The sequence below is a fragment of the Scyliorhinus torazame genome, chromosome 4, assembly GCF_047496885.1.
Source record: "Scyliorhinus torazame isolate Kashiwa2021f chromosome 4, sScyTor2.1, whole genome shotgun sequence".
Lineage (NCBI taxonomy): Eukaryota > Metazoa > Chordata > Chondrichthyes > Carcharhiniformes > Scyliorhinidae > Scyliorhinus > Scyliorhinus torazame.
The window spans coordinates 16,405,926-16,423,767 of record NC_092710.1 but is presented as its reverse complement, the minus strand read 5'-3'; the positions used below and the strand labels follow the sequence as shown (position 1 = coordinate 16,423,767).

General features: G+C 59.7%; 1 protein-coding gene across 1 annotated transcript in view; it reads left to right on the top strand.

Moving 5' to 3' along the window:
• The window catches only part of ftsj3 (FtsJ RNA 2'-O-methyltransferase 3), a 195,758-nt gene that overhangs the window by 165,612 nt on the left and 12,304 nt on the right, over positions 1-17,842 (top strand). The window lies entirely within an intron of this gene.

Below are 17,842 nucleotides of genomic sequence, written 5' to 3'. Positions count from 1 at the left end.
GGCCCTGTCACTGTGTCACTGACTGACCACTCGATAGTGCGGCCCTGTCACTGTGTCACTGACTTACCCCTCGATAGTGCGGCCCTGTCACAGTGTCACTGACTGACCCCTCGATAGTGCGGCCCTGTCACTGTGTCACTGACTGACCCCTCGATAGTGCGGCCCTGTCACTGTGTCACTGACTGACCCCTCGATAGTGCGGCCCTGTCACTGTGTCACTGACTGACCCCTCGATAGTGCGGCCCTGTCACTGTGTCACTGACTGACCCCTCGATAGTGCGGCCCTGTCACTGTGTCACTGACTGACCCCTCGATAGTGCGGCCCTGTCACTGTGTCACTGACTGACCCCTCGATAGTGCGGCCCTGTCACTGTGTCACTGACTGACCCCTCGATAGTGCGGCCCTGTCTCTGTGTCACTGACTGACCCCTCGATAGTGCGGCCCTGTCACTGTGTCACTGACTGACCCCTCGATAGTGCGGCCCTGTCACTGTGTCACTGACTGACCCCTCGATTGTGCGGCCCTGTCACTGTGTCACTGACTGACCCCTCGATCGTGCGGCCCTGTCACTGTGTCACTGACTGACCCCTCGATAGTGCGGCCCTGTCACTGTGTCACTGACTGACCCCTCGATAGTGCGGCCCTGTCACTGTGTCACTGACTGACTGACCCCTCGATAGTGCGGCCCTGTCACTGTGTCACTGACTGGCCCCTCGATAGTGCGGCCCTGTCACTGTGTCACTGACTGACTGACCCCTCGATAGTGCGGCCCTGTCACTGTGTCACTGACTGACTGACCCCTCGATAGTGCGGCCCTGTCACTGTGTCACTGACTGACCCCTCGATAGTGCGGCCCTGTCACTGTGTCACTGACTGACTGACCCCTCGATAGTGCGGCCCTGTCACTGTGTCACTGACTGACCCCTCGATAGTGCGGCCCTGTCACTGTGTCACTGACTGACTGACCCCTCGATAGTGCGGCCCTGTCACTGTGATACTGACTGACTGACCCCTCGATAGTGCGGCCCTGTCACTGTGTCACCGACTGACCCCTCGATAGTGCGGCCCTGTCACTGTGTCACTGACTGACTGACCCCTCGATAGTGCGGCCCTGTCACTGTGTCACTGACTGACTGACCCCTCGATAGTGCGGCCCTGTCACTGTGTCACTGACTGACTGACCCCTCGATAGTGCGGCCCTGTCACTGTGATACTGACTGTCCCCTCAATAGTGCGGCCCTGTCACTGTGTCACTGACTGACCCCTCGATAGTGCGGCCCTGTCACTGTGTCACCGACTGACCCCTCGATAGTGCGGCCCTGTCACTGTGTCACTGACTGACTGACCCCTCGATAGTGCGGCCCTGTCACTGTGTCACTGACTGACTGACCCCACGATAGTGCGGCCCTGTCACTGTGTCACCGACTGACCACTCGATAGTGCGGCCCTGTCTCTGTGTCACTGACTGACTGACCCCTCGATAGTGCGGCCCTGTCACTGTGTCACTGACTGACCCCTCGATAGTGCGGCCCTGTCACTGTGTCACTGACTGACTGACCCCTCGATAGTGCGGCCCTGTCACTGTGTCACTGACTGACTGACCCCACGATAGTGCGGCCCTGTCACTGTGTCACCGACTGACCCCTCGATAGTGCGGCCCTGTCTCTGTGTCACTGACTGACTGACCCCTCGATAGTGCGGCTCTGTCACTGTGTCACTGACTGACCCCTCGATAGTGCGGCCCTGTCACTGTGTCACTGACTGACCCCTCGATAGTGCGGCCCTGTCACTGTGTCACTGACTGACCCCTCGATAGTGCGGCCCTGTCACTGTGTCACTGACTGACCCCTCGATAGTGCGGCCCTGTCACTGTGTCACTGACTGACTGACCCCTCGATAGTGCGGCCCTGTCACTGTGTCACTGACCCCTCGATAGTGCGGCCCTGTCACTGTGTCACTGACTGACCCCTCGATAGTGCGGCCCTGTCACTGTGTCACTGACTGACCCCTCGATAGTGCGACCCTGTCACTGTGTCACTGACTGACCCCTCGATAGTGCGGCCCTGTCACTGTGTCACTGACTGACCCCTCGATAGTGCGGCCCTGTCACTGTGTCACCGACTGACCCCTCGATAGTGCGGCCCTGTCACTGTGTCACTGACTGACTGACCCCTCGATAGTGCGGCCCTGTCACTGTGTCACTGACTGACTGACCCCACGATAGTGCGGCCCTGTCACTGTGTCACCGACTGACCACTCGATAGTGCGGCCCTGTCTCTGTGTCACTGACTGACTGACCCCTCGATAGTGCGGCCCTGTCACTGTGTCACTGACTGACCCCTCGATAGTGCGGCCCTGTCACTGTGATACTGACTGTCCCCTCAATAGTGCGGCCCTGTCACTGTGTCACTGACTGACCCCTCGATAGTGCGGCCCTGTCACTGTGTCACCGACTGACCCCTCGATAGTGCGGCCCTGTCACTGTGTCACTGACTGACTGACCCCTCGATAGTGCGGCCCTGTCACTGTGTCACTGACTGACTGACCCCACGATAGTGCGGCCCTGTCACTGTGTCACCGACTGACCACTCGATAGTGCGGCCCTGTCTCTGTGTCACTGACTGACTGACCCCTCGATAGTGCGGCCCTGTCACTGTGTCACTGACTGACCCCTCGATAGTGCGGCCCTGTCACTGTGTCACTGACTGACTGACCCCTCGATAGTGCGGCCCTGTCACTGTGTCACTGACTGACTGACCCCACGATAGTGCGGCCCTGTCACTGTGTCACCGACTGACCCCTCGATAGTGCGGCCCTGTCTCTGTGTCACTGACTGACTGACCCCTCGATAGTGCGGCTCTGTCACTGTGTCACTGACTGACCCCTCGATAGTGCGGCCCTGTCACTGTGTCACTGACTGACCCCTCGATAGTGCGGCCCTGTCACTGTGTCACTGACTGACCCCTCGATAGTGCGGCCCTGTCACTGTGTCACTGACTGACCCCTCGATAGTGCGGCCCTGTCACTGTGTCACTGACTGACTGACCCCTCGATAGTGCGGCCCTGTCACTGTGTCACTGACCCCTCGATAGTGCGGCCCTGTCACTGTGTCACTGACTGACCCCTCGATAGTGCGGCCCTGTCACTGTGTCACTGACTGACCCCTCGATAGTGCGACCCTGTCACTGTGTCACTGACTGACCCCTCGATAGTGCGGCCCTGTCACTGTGTCACTGACTGACTGACCCCTCGATAGTGCGGCCCTGTCACTGTGTCACTGACTGACCCCTCGATAGTGCGGCCCTGTCACTGTGTCACTGACTGACCCCTCGATAGTGCGGCCCTGTCACTGACTGACCCCTCGATAGTGCGGCCCTGTCACTGACTGATCCCTCGATAGTGCGGCCCTGTCACTGTGTCACTGACTGACTGACCCCCTCGATAGTGCGGCCCCCTCACTGTGTCACTGACTGACCCCTCGATAGTGCGGCCCTGTCACTGTGACACTGACTGACCCCTCGATAGTGCGGCCCTGTCACTGTGTCACTGACTGACCCCTCGATAGTGCGGCCCTGTCACTGTGTCACTGACTGACCCCTCGATAGTGCGGCCCTGTCACTGTGTCACTGACTGACCCCTCGATAGTGCGGCCCTGTCACTGTGTCACTGACTGAACCCTCGATAGTGCGGCCCTGTCACTGTGTCACTGACTGACCCCTCGATAGCGCGGCCCTGTCACTGTGTCACTGACTGACCCCTCGATAGTGCGGCCCTGTCACTGTGTCAGTGACTGACTGACCCCTCGATAGTGCGGCCCTGTCACTGTGTCACTGACTGACCCCCTCGATCGTGCGGCCCTGTCACTGTGTCACTGACTGACCCCTCGATAGTGCGGCCCTGTCACTGTCACTGACTGACCCCTCGATAGTGCGGCCCTGTCACTGTGTCACTGACTGACTGACCCCTCGATAGTGCGGCCCTGTCACTGTGTCACTGACTGACTGACCCCTCGATAGTGCGGCCCTGTCACTGTGTCACTGACTGACCCCTCGATAGTGCGGCCCTGTCACTGTGTCACTGACTGACCCCCTCGATCGTGCGGCCCTGTCACTGTGTCACTGACTGACCCCTCGATAGTGCGGCCCTGTCACTGTCACTGACTGACCCCTCGATAGTGCGGCCCTGTCACTGTGTCACTGACTGACTGACCCCTCGATAGTGCGGCCCTGTCACTGTGTCACTGACTGACTGACCCCTCGATAGTGCGGCCCTGTCACTGTGTCACTGACTGACCCCTCGATAGTGCGGCCCTGTCACTGTGTCACTGACTGACCCCTCGATAGTGCGGCCCTGTCACTGTGTCACTGACTGACCCCCTCGATCGTGCGGCCCTGTCACTGTGTCACTGACTGACCCCTCGATAGTGCGGCCCTGTCACTGTCACTGACTGACCCCTCGATAGTGCGGCCCTGTCACTGTGTCACTGACTGACTGACCCCTCGATAGTGCGGCCCTGTCACTGTGTCACTGACTGACTGACCCCTCGATAGTGCGGCCCTGTCACTGTGTCACTGACTGACCCCTCGATAGTGCGGCCCTGTCACTGTGTCACTGACTGACCCCTCGATAGTGCGGCCCTGTCACTGTGTCACTGACTGACCCCTCGATAGTGCGGCCCTGTCACTGTGTCACTGACTGACTCCCTCGATAGTGCGGCCCTGTCACTGTGTCACTGACTGACCCCTCGATAGTGCGGCCCTGTCACTGTGTCACTGACTGACCCCTCGATAGTGCGGCCCTGTCACTGTGTCACTGACTGACCCCTCGATAGTGCGGCCCTGTCACTGTGTCACTGACTGACTGACCCCTCGATAGTGCGGCCCTGTCACTGTGTCACTGACTGACCCCTCGATAGTGCGGCCCTGTCACTGACTGACCCCTCAATAGTGCGGCCCTGTCACTGTGTCACTGACTGACCCCTCGATAGTGCGGCCCTGTCACTGTGTCACTGACTGACCCCTCGATAGTGCGGCCCTGTCACTGTGTCACTGACTGACTGACCCCTCGATAGTGCGGCCCTGTCACTGTGTCACTGACTGACCCCTCGATAGTGCGGCCCTGTCACTGTGTCACTGACTGACCCCTCGATAGTGCGGCCCTGTCACTGTGTCACTGACTGACTGACCCCTCGATAGTGCGGCCCTGTCACTGTGTCACTGACTGACCCCTCGATAGTGCGGCCCTGTCACTGTGTCACTGACTGACTGACCCCTCGATAGTGCGGCCCTGTCACTGTGTCACTGACTGACCCCTCGATAGTGCGGCCCTGTCACTGTGTCACTGACTGACCCCCTCGATAGTGCGGCCCTGTCACTGTGTCACTGACTGACCCCTCGATAGTGCGGCCCTGTCACTGTGTCACTGACTGACTGACCCCTCGATAGTGCGGCCCTGTCACTGTGTCACTGACTGACCCCTCGATAGTGCGGCCCTGTCACTGTGTCACTGACTGACTGACCCCTCGATAGTGCGGCCCTGTCACTGTGTCACTGACTGACCCCTCGATAGTGCGGCCCCGTCACTGTGTCACTGATTGACTGACCCCTCGATAGTGCGGCCCTGTCTCTGTGTCACTGACTGACCCCTCGATAGTGCGGCCCTGTCACTGTGTCACTGACTGACCCCTCGATCGTGCGGCCCTGTCACTGTGTCACTGATTGACTGACCCCTCGATAGTGCGGCCCTGTCACTGTGTCAGTGACTGACCCCTCGATCGTGCGGCCCTGTCACTGTGTCACTGACTGACTGACCCCTCGATAGTGCGGCCCTGTCTCTGTGTCACTGACTGACCCCTCGATAGTGCGGCCCTGTCTCTGTGTCACTGACTGACCCCTCGATAGTGAGGCCCTGTCACTGTGTCACTGACTGACTGACCCCTCGATAGTGCGGCCCTCTCACTGTGTCACTGACTGACCCCTCGATAGTGTGGCCCTGTCACTGTGTCACTGACTGACTGACCCCTCGATAGTGAGGCCCTGTCACTGTGTCACTGACTGACTGACCCCTCGATAGTGCGGCCCTGTCTCTGTGTCACTGACTGACCCCTCGATAGTGCGGCCCTGTCTCTGTGTCACTGACTGACCCCTCGATAGTGCGGCCCTGTCACTGTGTCACTGACTGACCCCTCGATAGTGCGGCCCTGTCACTGTGTCACTGACTGACCCCTCGATAGTGCGGCCCTCTCACTGTGTCACTGACTGACCCCTCGATAGTGCGGCCCTGTCACTGTGTCACTGACTGACTGACCCCTCGATAGTGCGGCCCTGTCACTGTGTCACTGACTAACCCCTCGATAGTGCGGCCCTGTCACTGTGTCACTGACTGACCCCTCGATAGTGCGGCCCTGTCACTGTGTCACTGACTGACCCCTCGATAGTGCGGCCCTGTCACTGTGTCACCGACTGACTGACCCCTCGATAGTGCGGCCCTGTCACTGTGTCACTGACTGACCCCTCGATAGTGCGGCCCTGTCACTGTGTCACTGACTGACCCCTCGATAGTGCGGCCCTCTCACTGTGTCACTGACTGACCCCTCGATAGTGCGGCCCTGTCACTGTGTCACTGACTGACCCCTCGATAGTGCGGCCTTGTCACTGTGTCACTGACTGACTGACCCCTCAATAGTGCGGCCCTGTCACTGTGTCACTGACTGACCCCTCGATAGTGCGGCCCTGTCACTGTGTCACTGACTGACCCCTCGATAGTGCGGCCCTGTCACTGTGTCACTGACTGACCCCTCGCTAGTGCGGCCCTGTCACTGTGTCACCGACTGACTGACCCCTCGATAGTGCGGCCCTGTCACTGTGTCACTGACTGACCCCTCGATAGTGCGGCCCTGTCACTGTGTCACTGACTGACCCCTCGCTAGTGCGGCCCTCTCACTGTGTCACTGACTGACCCCTCGATAGTGCGGCCCTGTCACTGTGTCACTGACTGACCCCTCGATAGTGCGGCCCTGTCACTGTGTCACTGATTGACTGACCCCTCGATAGTGCGGCCCTGTCTCTGTGTCACTGACTGACCCCTCGATAGTGCGGCCCTGTCACTGTGTCACTGATTGACTGACCCCTCGATAGTGCGGCCCTGTCTCTGTGTCACTGACTGACCCCTCGATAGTGCGGCCCTGTCACTGTGTCACTGACTGACCCCTCGATAGTGCAGCCCTGTCACTGTGTCACTGACTGACCCCTCGATAGTGCGGCCCTGTCTCTGTGTCACTGACTGACCCCTCGATAGTGCGGCCCTGTCACTGTGTTACTGATTGACTGACCCCTCGATAGTGCGGCCCTGTCTCTGTGTCACTGACTGACCCCTCGATAGTGCGGCCCTGTCACTGTGTCACTGACTGACCCCTCGATAGTGCGGCCCTGTCACTGTGTCACTGACTGACCCCTCGATAGTGCGGCCCTGTCACTGTGTCACTGATTGACTGACCCCTCGATAGTGCGGCCCTGTCTCTGTGTCACTGACTGACCCCTCGATAGTGCGGCCCCGTCACTGTGTCACTGATTGACTGACCCCTCGATAGTGCGGCCCTGTCTCTGTGTCACTGACTGACCCCTCGATAGTGCGGCCCTGTCACTGTGTCACTGACTGACCCCTCGATCGTGCGGCCCTGTCACTGTGTCACTGATTGACTGACCCCTCGATAGTGCGGCCCTGTCACTGTGTCAGTGACTGACCCCTCGATCGTGCGGCCCTGTCACTGTGTCACTGACTGACTGACCCCTCGATAGTGCGGCCCTGTCTCTGTGTCACTGACTGACCCCTCGATAGTGCGGCCCTGTCTCTGTGTCACTGACTGACCCCTCGATAGTGAGGCCCTGTCACTGTGTCACTGACTGACTGACCCCTCGATAGTGCGGCCCTCTCACTGTGTCACTGACTGACCCCTCGATAGTGTGGCCCTGTCACTGTGTCACTGACTGACTGACCCCTCGATAGTGAGGCCCTGTCACTGTGTCACTGACTGACTGACCCCTCGATAGTGCGGCCCTGTCTCTGTGTCACTGACTGACCCCTCGATAGTGCGGCCCTGTCACTGTGTCACTGACTGACCCCTTGATAGTGCGGCCCTGTCACTGTGTGACTGACTGACTGACCCCTCGATAGTGCGGCCCTGTCAGTGTCACTGACTGACCCCTCGATAGTGCGGCCCTGTCACTGTGTCACTGACTGACCCCTCGATAGTGCGGGCCCTGTCACTGTGTCACTGACTGACCCCTCGATAGTGCGGTCCTGTCACTGTGTCAGTGACTGACTGACCCCTCGATAGTGCGGCCCTGTCACTGTGTCACTGACTGACCCCTCGATAGTGCGGCCCTGTCACTGTGTCACTGACTGACCCTCGATAGTGCGGCCCTGTCACTGTGTCACTGACTGACCCCTCGATAGTGCGGCCCTGTCACTGTGTCACTGACTGACCCCTCGATAGTGCGGCCCTGTCACTGTGTCACTGACTGACCCCTCGATAGTGCGGGCCCTGTCACTGTGTCACTGACTGACCCCTCGATAGTGCGGTCCTGTCACTGTGTCACTGACTGACCCCTCGATAGTGCGGCCCTGTCACTGACTGACCCCTCGATAGTGCGGCCCTGTCACTGTGTCACTGACTGACCCCTCGATAGTGCGGCCCTGTCACTGTGTCACTGACTGACCCCTCGATAGTGCGGCCCTGTCACTGTGTCACTGACTGACCCCTCGATAGTGCGGCCCTGTCACTGTGTCACTGACTGACTGACCCCCTCGATAGTGCGGCCCTGTCACTGTGTCACTGACTGACTGACCCCTCGATAGTGCGGCCCTGTCACTGTGTCACTGACTGACTGACCCCCTCGATAGTGCGGCCCTGTCACTGTGTCACTGACTGACTGACCCCTCGATAGTGCGACCCTGTCACTGTGTCACTGACTGACTGACCCCTCGATAGTGCGGCCCTGTCACTGAGTCACTGACTGACCCCCACGATAGTGCGGCCCTGTCACTGTGTCACTGACTGACCCCTCGATAGTGCGGCCCTGTCACTGTGTCACTGACTGACCCCTCGATAGTGCGGCCCTGTCACTGTGTCACTGACTGACTGACCCCTCGTTAGTGCGGCCCTGTAACTGTGTCACTGACTGACCCCTCGATAGTGCGGCCCTGTCACTGTGTCACTGACTGACTGACCCCTCGATAGTGCGGCCCTGTCACTGTGTCACTGACTGACCCCTCGATAGTGCGGCCCTGTCACTGTGTCAGTGACTGACTGACCCCTCGATCGTGTGGCCCTGTCACTGTGTCACTGACTGACCCCTCGATCGTGCGGCCCTGTCACTGTGTCACTGACTGACTGACCCCTCGATAGTGCGGCCCTGTCTCTGTGTCACTGACTGACCCCTCGATAGTGCGGCCCTGTCACTGTGTCACTGACTGACCCCTCGATAGTGCGGCCCTGTCACTGTGTCACTGACTGACTGACCCCTCGATAGTGCGGCCCTGTCACTGTGTCACTGACTGACCCCTCGATAGTGCGGCCCTGTCTCTGTGTCACTGACTGACCCCTCGATAGTGCGGCCCTGTCACTGTGTCACTGACTGACCCCTCGATAGTGCGGCCCTGTCACTGTGTCACTGACTGACCCCTCGATAGTGCGGCCCTGTCACTGTGTCACTGACTGACCCCTCGATAGTGCGGCCCTGTCTCTGTGTCAGTGACTGACCCCTCGATAGTGCGGCCCTGTCACTGTGTCAGTGACTGACCCCTCGATAGTGCGGCCCTGTCACTGTGTCAGTGACTGACTGACCCCTCGATAGTGCGGCCCTGTCACTGTGTCACTGACAGACCCCTCGATAGTGCGGCCCTGTCACTGTGTCACTGACTGACTGACCCCTCGATAGTGCGGCCCTGTCACTGTGTCACTGACTGACCCCTCGACACTGCGGCCCTGTCACTGTGTCACTGACTGACCCTCGAGAGTGCGGCCCTGTCACTGTGACACTGACTGACTGACCCCTCGATAGTGCGGCCCTGTCACTGTGTCACTGACTGACCCCTCGATAGTGCGGCCCTGTCACTGTGTCACTGACTGACTGACCCCCTCGATAGTGCGGCCCTGTCACTGTGTCACTGACTGACTGACCCCTCGATAGTGCGGGCCTGTCACTGTGTCACTGACTGACCCCTCGATAGTGCGGCCCTGTCACTGTGTCACTGACTGACACCTCGATAGTGCGGCCCTGTCACTGTGTCACTGACTGACCCCTCGATAGTGCGGCCCTGTCACTGTGTCACTGACTGACCCCTCGATAGTGCGGCCCTGTCACTGTGTCACTGACTGACCCCTCGATAGTGCGGCCCTGTCACTGTGTCACTGACTGACCCCTCGATAGTGCGGCCCTGTCACTGTGTCACTGACTGACTGACCCCTCGATAGTGTGGCCCTGTCACTGTGTCACTGACTGACCCCTCGACACTGCGGCCCTGTCACTGTGTCACTGACTGACCCCTCGATAGTGCGGCCCTGTCACTGTATCACTGACTGACCGACCCCTCGATAGTGCGGCCCTGTCACTGTGTGACTGACTGACCCCTCGATAGTGCGGCCCTGTCACTGTGTCACTGACTGACCCCTCGATAGTGCGGCCCTGTCACTGTGTCACTGACTGACTGACCCCTCGATAGTGCGGCCCTGTCACTGTGTCACTGACTGACCCTCGATAGTGCGGCCCTGTCACTGTGTCACTGACTGACCCCTCGATAGTGCGACCCTGTCACTGTGTCACTGACTGACCCCTCGATAGTGCGGCCCTGTCACTGACTGACTGACCCCTCGATAGTGCGGCCCTGTCACTGTGTCACTGACTGACCCCTCGATAGTGCGGCCCTGTCACTGTGTCACTGACTGACCCCTCGATCGTGCGGCCCTGTCACTGTGTCACTGACTGACCCCACGATAGTGCGGCCCTGTCACTGTGTCACTGACTGACCCCTCGATAGTGCGGCCCTGTCACTGTGTCACTGACTGACCCCTCGATAGTGCGGCCCTGTCACTGTGACACTGACTGACCCCTCGATAGTGCAGCCCTGTCACTGAGTCACTGACTGACCCCTCGATAGTGCGGCCCTGTCACTGTGTCACTGACTGACTGACCCCTCGGTAGTGCGGCCCTGTCACTGTGTCACTGACTGACTGACCCCTCGATAGTGCGGCCCTGTCACTGTGACACTGACTGACCACTCGATAGTGCGGCCCTGTCACTGTGTCACTGACTGACCCCTCGATAGTGCGGCCCTGTCACTGTGACACTGACTGACCCCTCGATAGTGCGGCCCTGTCACTGTGTCACTGACTGACCCCTCAATAGTGCGGCCCTGTCACTGTGTCACTGACTGACCCCTCGATAGTGCGGCCCTGTCACTGTGTCACTGACTGACCCCTCGATAGTGCGGCCCTGTCACTGTGTCACTGACTGACCCCTCGATAGTGCGGCCCTGTCACTGTGTCACTGACTGACCCCTCGATAGTGCGGCCCTGTCACTGTGTCACTGACTGACCCCTCGATAGTGCGGCCCTGTCACTGTGTCACTGACTGACTGACCCCTCGATAGTGCGGCCCTGTCACTGTGTCACTGACTGACTGACCCCTCGATAGTGCGGCCCTGTCACTGTGTCACTGACTGACCCCTCGATAGTGCGGCCCTGTCACTGTGTCACTGACTGACCCCTCGATAGTGCGGCCCTGTCACTGTGTCACTGACTGACCCCTCGATAGTGCGGCCCTGTCACTGTGTCACTGACTGACCCCTCGATAGTGCGGCCCTGTCACTGTGTCACTGACTGACCCCTCGATAGTGCGGCCCTGTCACTGTGTCACTGACTGACCCCTCGATAGTGCGGCCCTGTCACTGTGTCACTGACTGACCCCTCGATAGTGCGGCCCTGTCACTGTCACTGACTGACCCCTCGATAGTGCGGCCCTGTCACTGTGTCACTGACTGACCCCCTCGATAGTGCGGCCCTGTCACTGTGTCACTGACTGACCCCTCGATAGTGCGGCCCTGTCTCTGTGTCACTGACTGACCCCTCGATAGTGCGGCCCTGTCACTGAGTCACTGACTGACCCCCTCGATAGTGAGGCCCTGTCACTGTGTCACTGACTGACCCCTCGATAGTCCGACCCTGTCACTGTGTCACTGACTGACCCCTCGATAGTGCGGCCCTGTCACTGTGTCACTGACTGACCCCTCGATAGTGCGGCCCTGTCACTGTGACACTGACTGACCCCTCGATAGTGCGGCCCTGTCACTGTGTCACTGACTGACCCCCTCGATAGTGCGGCCCTGTCACTGTGTCACTGACTGACCCCTCGATAGTGCGGCCCTGTCACTGTGTCACTGACTGACCCCTCGATAGTGCGGCCCTGTCACTGTGTCACTGACCCATCGATAGTGCGGCCCTGTCACTGTGTCACTGACTGACCTCTCGATAGTGCGGCCCTGTCACTGTGTCACTGACTGACCCCTCGATAGTGCGGCCCTGTCACTGTGTCACTGACTGACTGACCCCTCGATAGTGCGGCCCTGTCACTGTGTCACTGACTGACTGACCCCCTCGATAGTGCGGCCCTGTCACTGTGTCACTGACTGACTGACCCCTCGATAGTGCGGCCCTGTCACTGTGTCACTGACTGACTGACCCCCTCGATAGTGCGGCCCTGTCACTGTGTCACTGACTGACCCCTCGATAGTGCGGCCCTGTCACTGTGTCACTGACTGACCCCTCGATAGTGCGGCCCTGTCACTGTGTCACTGACTGACTGACCCCTCGATAGTGCGGCCCTGTCACTGTGTCACTGACTGACCCCTCGATAGTGCGGCCCTGTCACTGTGTCACTGACTGACCCCTCGATAGTGCGGCCCTGTCACTGTGTCACTGACTGACCCCTCGATAGTGCGGCCCTGTCACTGTGTCACTGACTGACCCCTCGATAGTGCGGCCCTGTCACTGTGTCACTGACTGACCCCTCGATAGTGCGGCCCTGTCACTGTGTCACTGACTGACCCCTCGATAGTGCGGCCCTGTCACTGTGTCACTGACTGACCCCTCGATAGTGCGGCCCTGTCACTGTGACACTGACTGACCCCTCGATAGTGCGGCCCTGTCACTGTGACACTGACTGACCCCTCGATAGTGCGGCCCTGTCACTGTGTCACTGACTGACCCCCTCGATAGTGCGGCCCTGTCACTGTGTCACTGACTGACCCCTCGATAGTGCGGCCCTGTCACTGTGTCACTGACTGACCCCTCGATAGTGCGGCCCTGTCACTGTGTCACTGACCCATCGATAGTGCGGCCCTGTCACTGTGTCACTGACTGACCTCTCGATAGTGCGGCCCTGTCACTGTGTCACTGACTGACCCCTCGATAGTGCGGCCCTGTCACTGTGTCACTGACTGACTGACCCCTCGATAGTGCGGCCCGGTCACTGTGTCACTGACTGACTGACCCCTCGATAGTGCGGCCCTGTCACTGTGTCACTGACTGACCCCTCGATAGTGCGGCCCTGTCACTGTGTCACTGACTGACTGACCCCTCGATAGTGCGGCCCGGTCACTGTGTCACTGACTGACCCCTCGATAGTGCGGCCCTGTCACTGTGTCACTGACTGACCCCTCGATAGTGCGGCCCTGTCACTGTGTCACTGACTGACCCCTCGATAGTGCGGCCCTGTCACTGTGTCACTGACTGACCCCTCGATAGTGCGGCCCTGTCACTGTGTCACTGACTGACTGACCCCTCGATAGTGCGGCCCTGTCACTGTGTCAGTGACTGACCCCTCGATCGTGCGGCCCTGTCACTGTGTCACTGACTGACTGACCCCTCGATAGTGCGGCCCTGTCTCTGTGTCACTGACTGACCCCTCGATAGTGCGGCCCTGTCTCTGTGTCACTGACTGACCCCTCGATAGTGAGGCCCTGTCACTGTGTCACTGACTGACTGACCCCTCGATAGTGCGGCCCTGTCACTGTGTCACTGACTGACCCCTCGATAGTGAGGCCCTGTCACTGTGTCACTGACTGACTGACCCCTCGATAGTGCGGCCCTCTCACTGTGTCACTGACTGACCCCTCGATAGTGTGGCCCTGTCACTGTGTCACTGACTGACTGACCCCTCGATAGTGAGGCCCTGTCACTGTGTCACTGACTGACTGACCCCTCAATAGTGCGGCCCTGTCACTGTGTCACTGACTGACCCCTCGATAGTGCGGCCCTGTCACTGTGTCACTGACTGACTGACCCCTCGATAGTGCGGCCCTGTCACTGTGTCACTGACTGACCCCTTGATAGTGCGGCCCTGTCACTGTGTGACTGACTGACTGACCCCTCGATAGTGCGGCCCTGTCACTGTGTCACTGACTGACCCCTCGATAGTGCGGCCCTGTCACTGTGTCACTGACTGACCCCTCGATAGTGCGGGCCCTGTCACTGTGTCACTGACTGACCCCTCGATAGTGCGGTCCTGTCACTGTGTCAGTGACTGACTGACCCCTCGATAGTGCGGCCCTGTCACTGTGTCACTGACTGACCCCTCGATAGTGCGGCCCTGTCACTGTGTCACTGACTGACCCTCGATAGTGCGGCCCTGTCACTGTGTCACTGACTGACCCCTCGATAGTGCGGCCCTGTCACTGTGTCACTGACTGACCCCTCGATAGTGCGGCCCTGTCACTGTGTCACTGACTGACCCCTCGATAGTGCGGCCCTGTCACTGTGTCACTGACTGACCCCTCGATAGTGCGGCCCTGTCACTGTGTCACTGACTGACTGACCCCCTCGATAGTGCGGCCCTGTCACTGTGTCACTGACTGACTGACCCCTCGATAGTGCGGCCCTGTCACTGTGTCACTGACTGACTGACCCCCTCGATAGTGCGGCCCTGTCACTGTGTCACTGACTGACTGACCCCTCGATAGTGCGACCCTGTCACTGTGTCACTGACTGACTGACCCCTCGATAGTGCGGCCCTGTCACTGAGTCACTGACTGACCCCCACGATAGTGCGGCCCTGTCACTGTGTCACTGACTGACCCCTCGATAGTGCGGCCCTGTCACTGTGTCACTGACTGACCCCTCGATAGTGCGGCCCTGTCACTGTGTCACTGACTGACTGACCCCTCGATAGTGCGGCCCTGTAACTGTGTCACTGACTGACCCCTCGATAGTGCGGCCCTGTCACTGTGTCACTGACTGACCCCTCGATAGTGCGGCCCTGTCACTGTGTCAGTGACTGACTGACCCCTCGATCGTGTGGCCCTGTCACTGTGTCACTGACTGACCCCTCGATCGTGCGGCCCTGTCACTGTGTCACTGACTGACTGACCCCTCGATAGTGCGGCCCTGTCTCTGTGTCACTGACTGACCCCTCGATAGTGCGGCCCTGTCTCTGTGTCAGTGACTGACCCCTCGATAGTGCGGCCCTGTCACTGTGTCAGTGACTGACCCCTCGATAGTGCGGCCCTGTCACTGTGTCAGTGACTGACTGACCCCTCGATAGTGCGGCCCTGTCACTGTGTCACTGACTGACCCCTCGATAGTGCGGCCCTGTCACTGTGTCACTGACTGACTGACCCCTCGATAGTGCGGCCCTGTCACTGTGTCACTGACTGACCCCTCGACACTGCGGCCCTGTCACTGTGTCACTGACTGACCCTCGAGAGTGCGGCCCTGTCACTGTGACACTGACTGACTGACCCCTCGATAGTGCGGCCCTGTCACTGTGTCACTGACTGACCCCTCGATAGTGCGGCCCTGTCACTGTGTCACTGACTGACTGACCCCCTCGATAGTGCGGCCCTGTCACTGTGTCACTGACTGACTGACCCCTCGATAGTGCGGGCCTGTCACTGTGTCACTGACTGACCCCTCGATAGTGCGGCCCTGTCACTGTGTCACTGACTGACACCTCGATAGTGCGGCCCTGTCACTGTGTCACTGACTGACCCCTCGATAGTGCGGCCCTGTCACTGTGTCACTGACTGACCCCTCGATAGTGCGGCCCTGTCACTGTGTCACTGACTGACCCCTCGATAGTGCGGCCCTGTCACTGTGTCACTGACTGACCCCTCGATAGTGCGGCCCTGTCACTGTGTCACTGACTGACTGACCCCTCGATAGTGTGGCCCTGTCACTGTGTCACTGACTGACCCCTCGATAGTGCGGCCCTGTCAGTGTGTCACTGACTGACCCCTCGATAGTGCGGCCCTGTCACTGTGTCACTGACTGACTGACCCCTCGATAGTGCGGCCCTGTCACTGTGTCACTGACTGACTGACCCCTCGATAGTGCGGCCCTGTCACTGTGTCACTGACTGACCCCTCGATAGTGCGGCCCTGTCACTGTGTCACTGACTGACCCCTCGATAGTGCGGCCCTGTCACTGTGTCACTGACTGACCCCTCGATAGTGCGGCCCTGTCACTGTGTCACTGACTGACCCCTCGATAGTGCGGCCCTGTCACTGTGTCACTGACTGACCCCTCGATAGTGCGGCCCTGTCACTGTGTCACTGACTGACCCCTCGATAGTGCGGCCCTGTCACTGTGTCACTGACTGACCCCTCGATAGTGCGGCCCTGTCACTGTCACTGACTGACCCCTCGATAGTGCGGCCCTGTCACTGTGTCACTGACTGACCCCCTCGATAGTGCGGCCCTGTCACTGTGTCACTGACTGACCCCTCGATAGTGCGGCCCTGTCTCTGTGTCACTGACTGACCCCTCGATAGTGCGGCCCTGTCACTGAGTCACTGACTGACCCCCTCGATAGTGAGGCCCTGTCACTGTGTCACTGACTGACCCCTCGATAGTGCGACCCTGTCACTGTGTCACTGACTGACCCCTCGATAGTGCGGCCCTGTCACTGTGACACTGACTGACCCCTCGATAGTGCGGCCCTGTCACTGTGTCACTGACTGACCCCCTCGATAGTGCGGCCCTGTCACTGTGTCACTGACTGACCCCTCGATAGTGCGGCCCTGTCACTGTGTCACTGACTGACCCCTCGATAGTGCGGCCCTGTCACTGTGTCACTGACCCATCGATAGTGCGGCCCTGTCACTGTGTCACTGACTGACCTCTCGATAGTGCGGCCCTGTCACTGTGTCACTGACTGACCCCTCGATAGTGCGGCCCTGTCACTGTGTCACTGACTGACTGACCCCTCGATAGTGCGGCCCGGTCACTGTGTCACTGACTGACTGACCCCTCGATAGTGCGGCCCTGTCACTGTGTCACTGACTGACCCCTCGATAGTGCGGCCCTGTCACTGTGTCACTGACTGACTGAACCCTCGATAGTGCGGCCCGGTCACTGTGTCACTGACTGACCCCTCGATAGTGCGGCCCTGTCACTGTGTCACTGACTGACCCCTCGATAGTGCGGCCCTGCCACTGTGTCACTGACTGACCCCTCGATAGTGCGGCCCTGTCACTGTGTCACTGACTGACCCCTCGATAGTGCGGCCCTGTCACTGTGTCACTGACTGACTGACCCCTCGATAGTGCGGCCCTGTCACTGTGTCACTGACTGACCCCTCGATAGTGCGGCCCTGTCACTGTGTCAATGACTGACCCCTCGATAGTGCGGCCCTGTCACTGTGTCACTGACTGACCCCTCGATAGTGCGGCCCTGTCACTGTGTCACTGACTGACCCCCTCGATAGTGCGGCCCTGTCACTGACTGACCCCTCGATAGTGCGGCCCTGTCACTGTGACTCTGACTGACCCCTCGATAGTGCGGCCCTGT